A 15,086-nucleotide genomic window follows, 5' to 3' on the forward strand; every position below is an offset into this window, starting at 1 on the left:
CTGAGGTTGACACTGGTGATAATTACCTTGCATTTCTAGATATTATACTCCTAAGCACTGCTTGAAAGTCTCCCCTTTGTCTACTAGGATCACCTCGTTCTTTTAAGAAAGATAGTGAAGAGTTCATCTTTAAAATGATTTTAGGCAGGCAATGGAACAACTGAGACAAGGGGGCAGACCAAATGCTATTCCAATATTTAGGGGGTGAATTTGGTTCTGCTGATTTTATTTTTTTCAAAAATGCTGAAAATCACAATCATTTCAGAACAGTGAATAATCCTCTAAATGAGTCTTAAAGAATCAAGACTTGCAATTTCATTAGCCCCGAAAGCTCTCTTTCCTTTATAAAAATGTTTTACAAGACTACTACTAATCTTCATCATACAAAGTGCTACTATTCTGGTTTTATAGATGGATATATTAAAGACTATCTAAGTTTGTAATTTTTCTCTTCCTTCAAGATCAGGAATGAATGATGAGTGCCTCAGGTCATATGAAGCTGTACAAGATATATGCTCCCAGTAAGGTCACAGTATGTCAAGGGTTGGGTCTATTCTCTGCTTCATCATTTTCCCCAGGGGCTCACAGACTCACTGGAAAAATTTACACTTAACCAAACTCACAAGAGGTTGGCTTATAAACCATAATATCAACTCCAAAATTCAAACTAGAAAATGTATTTAGCAGGTTTCTTTTGGAAGATTCTCTGCACTAACACAACTAGAGAAAAGAGAAAGACATTTTAAAAATATATATATATATATTTTATAGAGATCAGGTCTTGTATATTAGTATATTCTCTGAATGGACATTTCCATTTAGAGAATTAGTATCAGCTATGAGAAACAGAAGCCTCCTTCTCTAGAGGAAGAGACATAATGGTAGCTGCTCTTTGGTTTTTCCCTTTGTTTATCATTAACGAGTTTGTAGCAAAGACTGATGGTTTTCTGTCCTACCCCACCCTCAATATCTTTTCTCCCTTTCTTCCACTTAATTATAATTTTTGGCTGAGCACGTGACTACACTTCCTAGCCTTCCTTGCAGCTGTACATGGCCATATGTCTCAGTTCTGGCCAATGTAACTGATGCACATGAAGTTTTCTGGGAATCACGCTTAACAGAACACTGACAGGTGCCTTCTACCTTCTGCTTCATCCCTTTCTCCATCCTGTACCTGCAATGGGTGCTACCATCTTGCTCAATAAAAATGAGGTTTACACCCAAGAAGAGGGTAGAGTGGTAAGAGAGAACTAGGAGTAAGTGGTAAAATGTCCCTGATGCCATGAAGCTCCATTCCAGATCTGTACCAACTTTTACATGAATAAGAAATACATTTTAATCTTATTTTAAGCCACTTGTTTCAGGTTTTCTGTCACTCACAGCTGAACCCTTCTAAAATACTGATGTTCTAGGTAGGTCAGTACTGTTTTACTTTGTATTCACAGACCATTTAGAATAACAGATCACGGATTCTAATTCTAGTTCAGAAAAATACAGGATTTTTTTTTTTTTTTTTTTTTTTTTTTGAGGCAGGGTCTCATTCTGTTGCCCAGGTTGGAGTGTAATGGTGTGATCATGGCTTACTGTAGCCTCAAACTCCCACGCCCAATCCTCCCTCCTCAGCCTCCAGAGTAGCTTGAACCACAGACATGTGCCACCATGCCCAGCCAATTCATTTTTTTCCCCCACAGATGGGGTCTCCCTATATTTCCCAGGCTGCTCTCAAACCTCTGGGCTCAAGTGATCTTCCTGTTTTGGCATCCCAAAGTCTTGGGGTTACAGATGTAAGCCACTGCACATGGACAGAAAAATACGGCTTTTGCTAAGGCTACAGATACTTATGACACTACATGAGACAACTAATTAGAATATAGGAAATCTAACATTACAATGTAATCTTTTTGATATGATGTAAGAAGTAATGGGGACCATCAGCAATACATTTGCCAATTATTTTCACAGAACTATATTCAGCACTAATTAAGTATCGCAGTCCAAATGCTCCACTTTTCAGAGGAAGAAATTGAGGCACAGAGAGGCTGGGTTTTCAAAGTTAAAAGGCTGGCTTTTATTTATTAAACCACATGCAAAAATCTGAGGGGGAATATGCTCTAAGGGTTGCACTTCTATGTATCCTGTCTCCAACATCTTATTTATACTAATGTGCAATAATTGGTTATCCCGAAATAAAATACTTAGCATTCAGCCCATCAGGCTCACATAAGAATAAAAAATGTGGCCAGGCATGGTGGCTCACGCTTGTAATCCCAGCACTTTGGGAGGCCGAGGCGGGCAGATTACAAGGTCAGGAGTTCGAGACCAGACTGACCAACATAGTGAAACCCCCGACTCCACTAAAAATACAAAAATTAGGCCAGGTGTTGTGGCTCACGCCTGTAATCCCAGCACCTTGGGAGGCCGAGGTGGGTGGATCATCTGTTTTACTGAAACAGTCTCGCTCTGTTGCCCAGGCTGGAGTGCAATGGCGCGATCTCGGCTCACTGCAACCTCTGCCTCCTGAGTTCAAGAGATTCTCCTGACTCAGCCTCCCAAATAGCTGGGATTACAGGGATGTGCCACCACACTTGGCTAATTTTTGTAATTTTTAGTAGAGTCAGGGTTTCGCCATGTTGGACAGGCTGGTCTCAAACTCCTGATCGAGGTGATCTGCCCACCTCGGCCTTCCAAAGTGTTGGGATTCCAGGCGTAAGCCACCAAGCCTGGCCAGAAACTCTTATAATATAGCATTCTTACGGATAAACCAAGTACAAATTCACCAGCTCAACGCTAAAGGCCTCCCATGAATTGGCCCGAACTTTTCATCCTCATTCCCCACTATTTCTCTAAATACCAGACTTCAGTCAAATGCATTAGTTATGGTTCCCTGAAGATGACTCCCTATCTTTGTTCTTGATACTTCCACTATCTGCACATCCCAGGCTACCCCCAACTATCTGATAAAATTTTGTCCATCCTTCATAATGTACCTCAAGCAATACAACCTCCATGAAAGCTGCCTTGATCCCATAAACCTTCCGCTGAACTTCAATCTTCTGTCTTTCTATACTGCCAGTATCTTTCCACACTTTGTATCATGGTCTGCTGAATACTTGTCTAATATTGGACATAGTATACTATGTGACACAGTAATCAAAGTAAAAATTATTACCAAGGAAAAATCTTACTCTTTAGTGGATTGAATGGTGGCCCTCAAAAAGATATTTCCATTTCTTAACACAAGGAATCTGTGAATGTGACTTTATTTGAACTGACTTCATTTATGGAAAAAAAAAAAAGGGGGTCTTTGCAGATATAATTTAAGGATCTGGAGATGAGAGCATTTTGGATTATTTGAATGGATTCTAGATCCAATGGCAAGTGTCTTTGTGAGAAACAAAGAGAAGACCATGTGAATACAGAAGGAGAGATTGGAATGTGTGGAATCACCAAAACCTGGAGGAGGCAAAGAAGGATTCCCCTCTAGAGTCTTTGGAGGGAGCACAGCATCCCTGCTGACACCTTGATTTTGGACTTCTACCTCCAGAACTGTGAAAGAACAACTTTCTGTTGTTTTAAGCCACTAAGTTTATAGTAATTGTGTTACAGCAATGTTGGGAAACTAATAAACCCCCTTTGCTTCATCTGATTCTGACAAGTCATTTTTATTTACTGCAGTAGTTCTTCAGGAGCATCAGAAGAGATTTAAAAAATACAGATTCCCCCCCAAATCTCTTCTTATTCTCCAGCTATTCTCTGCAAAGATCTCTGCACTTTATCAATAGCCCTCCAGAGGTGCCAGTACAGGATAACATCTGAACAGTAAAGAGACATTCTTGTGAAAAGTTGATAACATCGACTGTGACAGGCTCTAGAAGATGAAGGCCTAGGTTCAAAACTGGACCCTGAGCTTGTAAACCTGAACGGGTTACTTCTTTGATCTTTAGTTTGTCATCCATAAACAACTCTTTGAGGATTGCTGTAAGCAGTAAATAGGCAATATATTTAAAGCTACTGGCATAGAAGCTTTTTAGTATAGGTTAACCAATATGAAAGACAATTTTCTAAGTATAATATTGCCCCTGGCTATTGATATACTGTTCTGTGATTTAAGAAAAAAAAAAATCTTACTACCCCAAAAATTCCATCTGCCCTGTTTACAGAGATAATCAACAAGTTTGAGCAAAAGCCTTTATTTAATTATAGCCATGCATGAGATGTCCAACACATTTCTGAAGAAGTATTGTTTCATGCTAAAGAAAATGAATGAAAGCCTACACCTTTGATTTCCCTTCCCACCCATTTCCCACAAACTACATTAGCTCATAATTTGATGTTTCATTATCTATCAACTTTTTTCATTCAGTCCAAGATAAAGAGACTATTTAGATATAATATCTAGGTTCTATTTCAAATTTATATCACTGAGCATAATTTCACATGCTTAGATTTGGGAAGGAACAATAAAGAGATACAGGTAGCTATAATTTTTTTTGGTTTGCTGAGATGAACTTAATAAACTTAACAGATGCTGCAGCACCATTCAATCTCCAAATGTGAAAAAAAAAAAATTAAGGCTAAATAAAGCATACTGATACAGTGAAGCTATTAATTTTGAGAATTCAATAAACACTCATCAAATGAACGGAATGCTCATTATTCTTACCGTATGATACCTGCACTTCTTTTGTTGTCAATTAAACAATTATGATATTAAATTTGCTAAAGGAAGTGAAGAACTGTATCTGATACAAGCACCTATCTAATTGGGAAAACATAAGTACCATCAAAATGAGAGACGAGCTAAGACTACATACATAATTAACCTTCTATAGAAGTCTATGGTTTATGGCCAGGTGTAGTGGCTCACACTTGTAATCCCCGCACTCTAGGAGGCCAAGGAGGGTAGATCACTTGAGGTCAGGAGTTCAAGACCAGGTTGGCCAACATGGTGAAACCCTGTCTCTACTAAAATACAAAAATTAGCTGACTGTGGTGGCGCATGCCTGTAATTCTAGCTACCCAGGAGGCTGAGGCAGGAGAATCGCTTGAACCCAGGAGGCAGAGGTTGCGGTGAGCAGAAAGAGCACCACTGCACTCCAGCCTGGGCAACAGAGCAAGACTCCAAAGACTCCGTCTCAAAAAAAAAAAAAAAAGTCTATGGTTTATACAGGAGCAAGCTTTACAAGAAGATGGAAAAATTTTCCTAATTTAAATGACCAAAACTTTAGAAGATGACAACAAGAGGAACAGACAAACCTCACTTTAAGAAAAGTCAACAAATAAAAACTGGAACTTTGAAAGCAGGTAACCTGGAAGTTACTTACAATATAAAAACATTCACTACAGTTCACTGCAACTTTAATACACCTAACAGTAGTGAATCCATAAAAATTCAAATTACATTAAACTTTTCCAGAGCAAATTTTTAACACGAGGTTCACTTGTAATGTTATCTAAAAAGCAGTTTCCTTTCTCTTGCTACTGCAGGCTTCCTCCAACTCCCTGGGGTACTATGGAGGGCTAGTGCAACTCTCTGGTATCAGACTATCCTTAGGGCACATGGAGGGCCCAGGCCAGCTTTCCTAAGAGTGGCCAGCCAAAAGCAAGGCCACTGGCCAGCTACTCCTGGGCCAGCTGGCATGGAACAAAGTGTCTAGTTCCTACCTTCAGAGCAGAGGAGGCTCTGCCAACTGACTTTCAAAGGACTACACTAGTTGGAATGCTCACAGTTCCTTTCAAACCATCTGGCATTCTTTTAGAACTCTCAATTTACCCAACACTACATTCTGAGGTCTGAATTGCTCAGATAATTGAAGGAGTTCCCATTACCTACTTAGATAAGAAAAGAAAGAGGCAGAGCAAATGCTAAGTCAATTACTTCAAGAAACAGTTTCTACATCTAAAAATTGCTCTCAATTTTAACTTGTATATTTTGTATTTTAAAATCTGAAATATTCCCATGATTATTAAGCAAACTTTCAAAATAAAAACCAAGACAAATAATAAGAGAATAAGCTAAAACAGACTACTTAACATGCAGAAAAGCTGTAGGAATCCCTTAGGGTTAGAAGTACCTGACTCTCCCCAGTCTGAACTCCTACAGAGCCTATCTGTACTTTTTATGTGGTCCTCAGAACATACTTTGTACTGCTACATATATTTACCTTCCCAGCTAGCTAGTAGGTGAAAAGAACACTTATAGTTACTTCAAAAAAAAAAAAAAAAATCTGTTGATGATATATTGGGTGTTTTTAAAGCTTCATTTCCAGAAATAAGAAAACTTAATGTGGAATAACATGAAGAAAGAACCTCACCTCTGAGAAAACCAAATAAACAAAGAACAGGACTTCGCTTGAAATACAAATATTTTATCAGCTGATCAAAATGATTTATTGGCTGGGCACGGTGGCTCCCGCCTGTAATCCCAGCACTTTGGGAGGTGCTGGGAGGGTCACTTGAGCCCAGGAGTTTGAGACCAGCCTGGGCAACATAGTGAGACCCTGTCTCTACAAAAAAACAAACAAAAAAATTAGTCTGGCATGCTGGTGTGTGCCTGTGGTTGCCGCTACTTGGGAGGTTGAGGTGGGAGGACTGCTTGAGCCCCAGAGGTTAAGGCTGCAGTGAGTTGGAGATCATACCACTGCACTCCAGCCTGGACGACAGAATGAGATTCTCTCTCTTAAACACACACACACACACACACACACACACACACCACACACAAAACCAAGAACAGCTGCTTCATCATACTGATAGCCCATATACCCGAGGAGATACAGTATTTTGAACAAAAATATTACAGAGACCAAGTCAGAGTCAAATATTATAAACTGCAGGAGGCTATAATAATTACTATTATTTTTCATTGAGTTTACTCCCAAGACAAGTACTGAGTTTAGCATTTTACGTATTATCTCATTTGGAACACAAAACAAACACATGAGGTAGGAACTATTATTATCCACATTACAAATGAGGAAAGAGAGAGGTTAGGAAACCTGCTGGAGGTCACATACCAAAAAGTGAAAGAGCTGGAATTCAACTCCAAGCAGCCTGATGCCAGAGTCCAGGTGCAAGACTGCACACATACATATATATATATATATATTTTTTTTTTTTTGGAGACAGAGTCTTGCTCTGTTGCCCAGGCTGGAGTGCAATGGCACAATCTTGGCTCACTGTAACCTCCGCCTCCCGGGTTCAAGCAATTCTGTGTCTCAGCCTCCCGAGTAACCGGGATTACAGGCACCCGTCACCATGCCCGGTTAATTTTTTGTATTTTTAGTAAGATGCGGTTTCACCATCTTGGCCAGGCTGGTCTTGAACTCCTGACCTCATGATCCACCCACCTCCGCCTCCCAAAGTGCTCAGATTACAGGCATGAGCTACCGCGCCCGGCCCAAGACTGCCAATATTAAGTCATACTTATGAAAGAATGAAATGTAACATAGGGCAAAATTCGATCATTAATATACTCTTCATAATTTTTTCAACTCTTAAGTGTAGCAAAAAATGGTGAGTAATTTAAAAAACATGGATTCTCTTGTTAGAAATTTTTAAAAATCAAAAACTATTTTACCAGGTCAGTTGTGCCTCTTTTGCCCATATATTGAGTAGGTACTTGTGCCACCTGCTGTCCTAGGGGACAGAGTGGTAAACAGGACAGACGAGGTCCTTGCCTTCCTGGAACTGACCACCTATTGGGGGTAAGTCACACAAAAATTACTAAACAACAGAATTTCAGAGGGTGGTACATACTATAGAGGACGTAGGGAAGAAACATAAACTTCTCTTTTGAGAGACTTAACCATGTAGGTAACAGAAAGGGATAGAGGAGGGTCAGGTAAAAGTTGTTTGCTGAAGCTTACTATTCTGATTTTAAAGATGGGCAACATCACAGCATGTGTGTATGCTGACATGGAGAGCCCCCTGGAGAGTTGCTGATGATGCAAGAGAGAGGGCACAAATGCAGAAGCTGTGAGATATGAGGGAGCATGAGGTATAGAAGATGTGAGGAGGGACACAGCAAACAGGGGAACTTGCCTCCCATAGGAGACACAAAACATGGGTCTAAGGAAGGCAGACTTCTAGATTTGGTTGGGGGCAAGATGAGTGGTTTCTGTCTGATATCTCCTAAACCTTCAAGGAATTATGAGGTCAGCTCATCTGAGTAGGAGGGGTGGGTTGCTGATGAGTTTAAGGAATGGAGAGAAGTTATGAAGTAGTGATAGGCAAAAAGATCTTATTAGGAATCAATGGTAGCTTTGCCGGGCAGTGCTGAGTGCCTACTTCAGATTTTTGGTCATGAATCTGAAGTTCTCTTGTAAGATCCAGTCACTTGGGTGGTGTCATTGAAAAGCCAAGTGAATGATAAAGCAGCTATAAATAGAGAAAAAGGGTTTTTAATTTTAAAAATTTTAAAGGGTAAACAAGGGATGTTTTAAAAATATGTATCCAAATTGGCCAGGCATGGTGGCAGGCGCCTGTAATCCCAGCAACTGGGGAGGCTGAGGCAGGAGAATCGCTTGAACCTGGGAGGCAGAGGTTGGAGTGAGCCGAAATCAGGCCACTGCACTCCAGCCTGGGTGACAGAGTAAGACCCTGTCTCAAAAAAACAAACAAAAAAGGCCAGATATGGTGGCTCATGCCTGTAATCCCAGCACTTTGGGAGGCTGAGGTGGATGGATCACGAGGTCAGGAGTTCAACACCAGCCTGACCAACATAGGGAAACCCTGTTTCTACTAGAAATACAAAAATTAGCTGGACATGGTGGCACACGCCTGTAGTCCCAGCTACTCTGGAGGCTGAGGCAGGAGAATCGCTTGAATCTGGGAGGCAGAGGGCATGGTGAGCCGAGATTGAGCCACTGTACTCCAGCCTAGGCGACAGTGTGAGTCTCTATCTCTAAATAATAATAATAATAATAATAATAATAATAATAAGCATCCATGAGATAAACACAAAAATACTGACAATGTTCTGTCAAGCTGTGATCTATGCAGCTCCTTTTGCTTCCATGTTCTCATCACAGAAATTCTTGCAAACAATATTATTTGTTACATTTAGTAATGACATATTTAATCATGAAGCTCAAGATAGTTTCTTTCTGGTCTTGAATAGCTCTGTCATTTCCTAAGGTGGATTTTTAAAAAATGCACCTGACAGCCTTAATGTTCGTTCATTTCACTGCTTGAAAGAAACTCTCTCTGATGTCAACTGATATTTTCACTGATGATTTCATTTAAAAGTAAAAAAACTTAATCCTCTCTCTCAATGAATACATACACATCTACAGTGCTTAATCTCAATGCCTGAACAGTGGTCACAAGGCAAATGGGAGCGGAGATGCTGGCCTGATGGCTCTGGGCACCTAGCAGTGCCAGGTGCATGCCCTTGATCTTGCAGCTGTGCTCTTAAAACACAAAGCTCAAGACCCAAAACGTTCGGGGGAGAATTCATGTTTGCACAGGTTCAAGAGGAGGAAACAAAGACCCCACTGCTTGATGGAGGCATGAAGAACACCACAAAGAATAGCATATTGGGTGAGATGGGGGCGGGTGTGCATACACATACATATACAGCCATTTTTGGAAAATACAATCTACCCCACAAGCAAAAGGAAAGAAAAATAACTATTCCAAGGTACATAATGAAATGTCAGAAACACCAGGGATAAACTGAAGATCCTAAAATCTTCCAGAGTGGAAAGAAAAAGGGAATGGGGATTAAAATGACATTGGACTTCTCAATAATGACACTGGAAGCTAATGGAACAATGTCTTCAAAACAGTGACATTAATTTTCAATCCAGATTTTAACACCAAGCTAAACTACCATTCAAGTATGAAGGTAAAATGAAGGCATTTCCAGACATGTAACTTCTGAATTCAGGAAGGAATTTCAGATTTTGTATGTACCCTTTCTCAGGAAGCTACTCAAGAATAAGGAAGAGACAGGGTCCAGGAAATAGAAGACCTAACATAGGAGAAAGGCAAAGGGAATTCCCAAGATGATGACAAAGGGAAGTCCCAGGACGATGGCTACACAGTAGTCCAGGGAGCAAACCAGTCCAGACTGGAATAGGAGAGAGGGGGCTCCAGCAGGACCATCTCCTGGGGAAAAAAAATGAAAGTGAGTGGTTACCTGAGAATATTCAAAGATAATCAGTTTTGTCATAGAGTTTGGATGAATTAGTGACCGATACAAAGAAAACTCAGCAAATGAAAACCAAACAAACAAAAGAGGCAATTATTTAATTTAGGAGCAACAAAAGTTGTTCAAGCAGAAAACACAGTAATAGTACCCTAAGTGGCTCATCTGTGAATAATAGGTACATTGTCAGTCATACAAATACTGAATACCGACCTAACTGTCAAGTATGAGTGGGAAATGGAAGGACAGTTGTGTGAGACAGTTAAGTCTTCAACTTCCAATAATATCCAAAAGTGAAAAGCTAAGAAATAGCAGTATAAACATTAAAAATGAAATAAGTATAAAGGTAAATACCAAAAGAAACCCGTAAGAGTTGAGAGTGGTTGAACTATGTAAGACTGCTGATTTTGAATTTTTCTCAGTCTAAAACATGGCAATTTCGTATGATTCAAGCTAACACATTGTAATAACGTTATTACTGATCTTAGAATAAACTCCCATTTAAAACAATAAACAATTATTGGCCGGGCGCGGTGGCTCACACCTATAATCATAGCACTTTGGGAGGCCAAGGCAGGCAGATGGTTTGAGGCCAGAAGCTCAAGACCAGTCTGGCCAACATGACAAAACTCCGCCTCCACCAAAAATACAAAAAAAAATTAGCCAGGTATGGTGGCAGGTGCCTGTAATCCCAGCAACTGGGGAGGCCAAAGCAGGAGAATCGCTTGAACCTGGGAGACAGAGGTTGCAGTGAGCCGAGATCAAGTCACTGTACTGCAGCCTGGGGAACAGGGCAAGACTCCATCTCAAAAAATAAAAATAAAAACACCCAAAAAACAAAAAAGCAATTATTGATAGAGAATGCTCAATGGAAAAAGAAATTACTTTTTATGATGAGACATTATTGGGAAGATAATAGATCCTAGTTAACAAAGTGTTACCATATATGCTCTTACCATCACCAACATATTACTATTTTAATGAAAAAACATTTACTACTAAAACAGCATTTAACATTATTGTATCTATTTTAATCATCTAAATGTTTGTTTAGAATTCTTCTTCAATCATCATACTACAGAATGCTAAACTATGGGTTGGCAAATATTTTGATTAACAGAATGCTGAATAACAAGGCCAGGCTGTGTTTAGGTTCCTTTGTTGATATTAAAAATAGCTAAGTCACTCTTGCAAAATTAAGCTTCCATGAAATTGCGATACTGTGCAAGCCTATTTCAGTGATAATTCCGGTTATACTACTCTGTTTATCTAAGACTTCCCCTTATGGTTTGTTTTAAGGAGACTCCTAGAAAATGTCTTATGCAGTCAAGACAGGCAGTTTATAAATGCATTGGGTTGCTTCTTTAGTTAATAAAGTTCTTGTTTTTTTCTCCTGCTTCATTTTTCCTTCATAAAAGCTCTTGTTTTAAATTAACTTATCTGAATTAAATTAATTTATATTGAGATTTTATTTAAATCATGCATCATAAAACCAAAACTTCCCCAAATGAAAAATCAACTTTCATTAATTTTTTTTCACTCTTACAAAAAAAGAATTTGAACGTGGTAAGAATTTTACTAAGAATAATGTATCCTGATCCGACCATGGAAAATTTCCCCTTCAAATTAAAAACAAATGTTTTAAACAGAGGGAATATACATAAACAGATGCTGTGGAAGACTGCTTAGTTTACATTTCATTTTCACTGAAAACTACTAGGAATTAAAATACATGTGATTTTTTAAAATATTAAAGAGAATCTTAAAGAAAACAGAACTCATACAATTATTCATATCATCCAATATAAGCGCCTCTTAATTTTTAAAACCGCTATTTTGAATCCAAAGATCATAATAAAAGTATCTTTTTCTTTCTTTCTTTTCCTTCTTTCTTTCTTTCTTTCTTTCTTTCTTTCTTTCTTTTTTTTTTTTTTTTTTTTTTTTTTTTCCAGACGGAGTTTCGCTCTTGTCGCCCAGGCTGGAATGCAATGGTGCGATCTAGGCTCACTGCAACCTCCGCCTCCCGCGGTTCAAGCGATTCTCCTTCCTCAGCCTCCCCAGTAGCCGGAATTACAGGGGCCTACCACCACACCCGGCTAATTTTTTTGTATTTTTTTAGTAGAGACAGGGTTTCACCATGTTGGCCAGGCTGGTCTTAAACTTCTGACCTCTGGTGATCCACCCACCTCGGCCTCCCAAAGTGCTGGGATGACAGGTGTGAGCCACTGCATTCGGCCCATAATAAAAATATATTGGAGGTGTATTTCTTGTAACTGAGTTTGGCTAATTTTCCAACACCCTGTAAAAGCATATGGGCAAAAAAGAAACTGAAAATCATCATGCAACCAGGGTTAACAACTATCTTGCAAAATTCATATAATTTGTTTTAAAAACAAAATAGCAAGGAAGAGCTGGTGCTATCCCAATAGCCTCTTTTTAACTGGTCTACATCAACTGCAACTCTTCATAACTTTACCAACACAACAAAGTCAGGCAGGGAGTCTGACAGAGCCAACGTTTGTGGGAACCTACAGAGCTTCCTTCTCTCTCTGGGGATGAGGACAATGAAAAAAAGGTGTTCTGTTTTCCAGTAGTCCTGTAAGAGGAGCCATTGAGCTGGGCTGTACAACCAGACAACAGAACACAGGAAAATTCACATCAAAGCAAGGGCGCATGCCAGGGTAATATGCAATAAAACCCTCTGCCAGAGCATTAAGGAAAAAAAAAAAAAGCAAGGAGGTAGAGAGAACCTGCTGGACCACCTTCTTATTAACACAGACAGGCAGAAAGAAACAAAATCTGCCTGTATTCAGGAGCGGAGAAAACGGTGTCCTAGATATATTGGAGTATTCCTATAGACATGGTTATGAGCATTCTGACAAATTATCAATGAACTAAACCCAGAAAGCAATGTCTTATACGTTGGAGTATTCCTATGTAGACAGACATGAGAATCTTACCATTAACTAAGCTCAAAAAGGCAAAGTATTCTAGAAACACAGATATATGAGAATTCAGATGCACATTTCCAATGAATAAAACCCGCTGGTTTTACAGTGAGAAAAAACTGAAATAACATCAGAGAATTGGGTAAAGGTGTGATGAAGTTATATTCCCTCCCCTTTTCCTCATACCCTTTTTGACAATCTGATTCTCTCATTTCATAGATGTCCCTTTCACTTGCATGCGCACACACAAACACACACACACACCATTAGGTCTCCAGAAACAAAGGAGGGTCCTTAATTCTCCGGCCTGTGGAAGCACACAGGCCCCCTGTCCACAGATGGTGACTTTCATTAATGAGTAAGCCGAGGGAAGAGGTCTCCACCCCGACCACTGCCATGCACACTGTGACAACGGGGCACGAGACAAGCGCCACAAAGAAAGGGGAGGAGTGGACGGGGACCAGGAAAACACTGCCACGCCGCACCCCCCAAGGCACGCGCCCACCACCAACGCGGAGACAGCGTCCTCGCCATCCTCCTCCTCGCCTCCCAGCTCATCCCAGCCGCCTCCCACGCCCGGGGATCCGATGCCAGGGCTTCGGCGAACAGGACGTGCGGGGGCCCGGGCACCTTCCCTCCGTGACCTCCCGGTGACAGCCCCGCTCCGCCCTTTGTGCGGGACTCACCCTCCGGTCCCGGGGCCGCGCCGGACCCTCCCCCGCGTCCCTCCTCAGCCTGGAGCCACCGCCTCACCCCTGCGCACCGCGCCCGGCCCGCCCAGACGCCCCGAGAGTGTGTGTGTGGGAGAGGGGCGCGGGCCCGCCGTCTCCTCAGCATCCCGAACCCAGACCGGCTCCGTCCCCCAAACCCCAGCCCGGGGGCGGCGGCCCGCGGCGCCCCCGCCCTCGCTCGCTCACTTACTCGGGTGCGCCGGCTGCAGCGGCAGACTTGCGGGACCGTCAGCGCCCTGCGGCGGGCGGCAGGTTGCGGGCGGCGGGCTGCAGGCGGCGGGCGGCGGGCTGCAGGCGGCGAGTGTCTCTGCCCGGACACAGCGCGGCTGAGGTGGCAGCGGCTGACTGCGCGCCGCGGCCCCTCGTGAGGGGCGGGCCCGGCGGGGGAGGGGCGGGCGCCGCGCCTCTCATTCATGCAGCGGGGGCGGGGTGAGGGACCCGGATGCCCGGGCAGCCCCCGCCCACCTCGCGGAGGGTTCGGTGACTTCAGAGTCTGCAGTGCGCAGGCGCGGCGCCCCCTGGCCAGGTCTGGTGCGGCACCGCCCGCTGGCGCTGTTCCCTGTTAGAACTACGCCAGACAGACCTTGTCCATCGACCGTTTAGTGTTTCTGCGTGCCCTACAAGCATTTTTAAAAGTGAAAGCTTGGGGCCGGGCGCAGTGGCTCAGGCCTGTAATCCCAACACTTTGGGAGGCCGAGTCGGGTGGATCACCTGAGGTCAGGAGTTCCAGACCAGCCTGACCAACATGGAGAAACCCCGTCTCTACTAAAAATACAAAATTAGCTGGGCGTGGTGGCGCATGCCTGTAATCCCAGCTACTCGGGAGGCTGAGGCAGGAGAATCACTTGAACCCGGAGGGCGGAGGTTGCAGTGAGCCGAGATCACACCACTGCACTCCAGCCTGGGCGACAGAGCAAGCAGCTTGACAGCCCCCGGGGACACAAAAAAGGTCACGGCGGGGGGTGCCCATTAGTTTGATGGGGAGATGGTATGCATCGCACCCTCCTCCATCTGCCCCTCCTGCTGCAGCCTCTCAGCTGAGTGCTAGAACCTTGGTGATGGATGAGACCTAGACCCTGCCCAGATAGTGGAGAGAGGTGTGTGCAAGAAACAGTGCATTCCTTTATTAACATCCACTCCTCAACCTCCGGCTCCCATTCTACAGGGCGGGCAATAAATTGACCTCCGATTTTGGGAGGCTAAGCTCTTCCTGCAATACCAAGGCCTAGGGTCTAATGCAAGGATCTGGGGAGT

The 15,086-nt window shown here is 42.4% G+C and overlaps 1 protein-coding gene across 2 annotated transcripts in view; it reads right to left on the reverse strand.

Annotated features, from left to right (window-relative positions):
• The window catches only part of RNF24 (ring finger protein 24), an 87,583-nt gene extending 73,388 nt beyond the window's left edge, over positions 1–14,195 (reverse strand). For both annotated transcript variants that reach the window (XM_008019742.3, XM_037990826.2), the window contains exon 1: positions 14,023–14,195. The gene's annotated coding sequence lies outside the window, so the exon portion shown is untranslated. The remainder of the gene's footprint in view (positions 1–14,022) is intronic.
• Between the last annotated feature and the right edge of the window lie 891 nt (positions 14,196–15,086).

Source organism: Chlorocebus sabaeus, chromosome 2, assembly GCF_047675955.1.
Source record: "Chlorocebus sabaeus isolate Y175 chromosome 2, mChlSab1.0.hap1, whole genome shotgun sequence".
Classification (NCBI taxonomy): domain Eukaryota; kingdom Metazoa; phylum Chordata; class Mammalia; order Primates; family Cercopithecidae; genus Chlorocebus; species Chlorocebus sabaeus.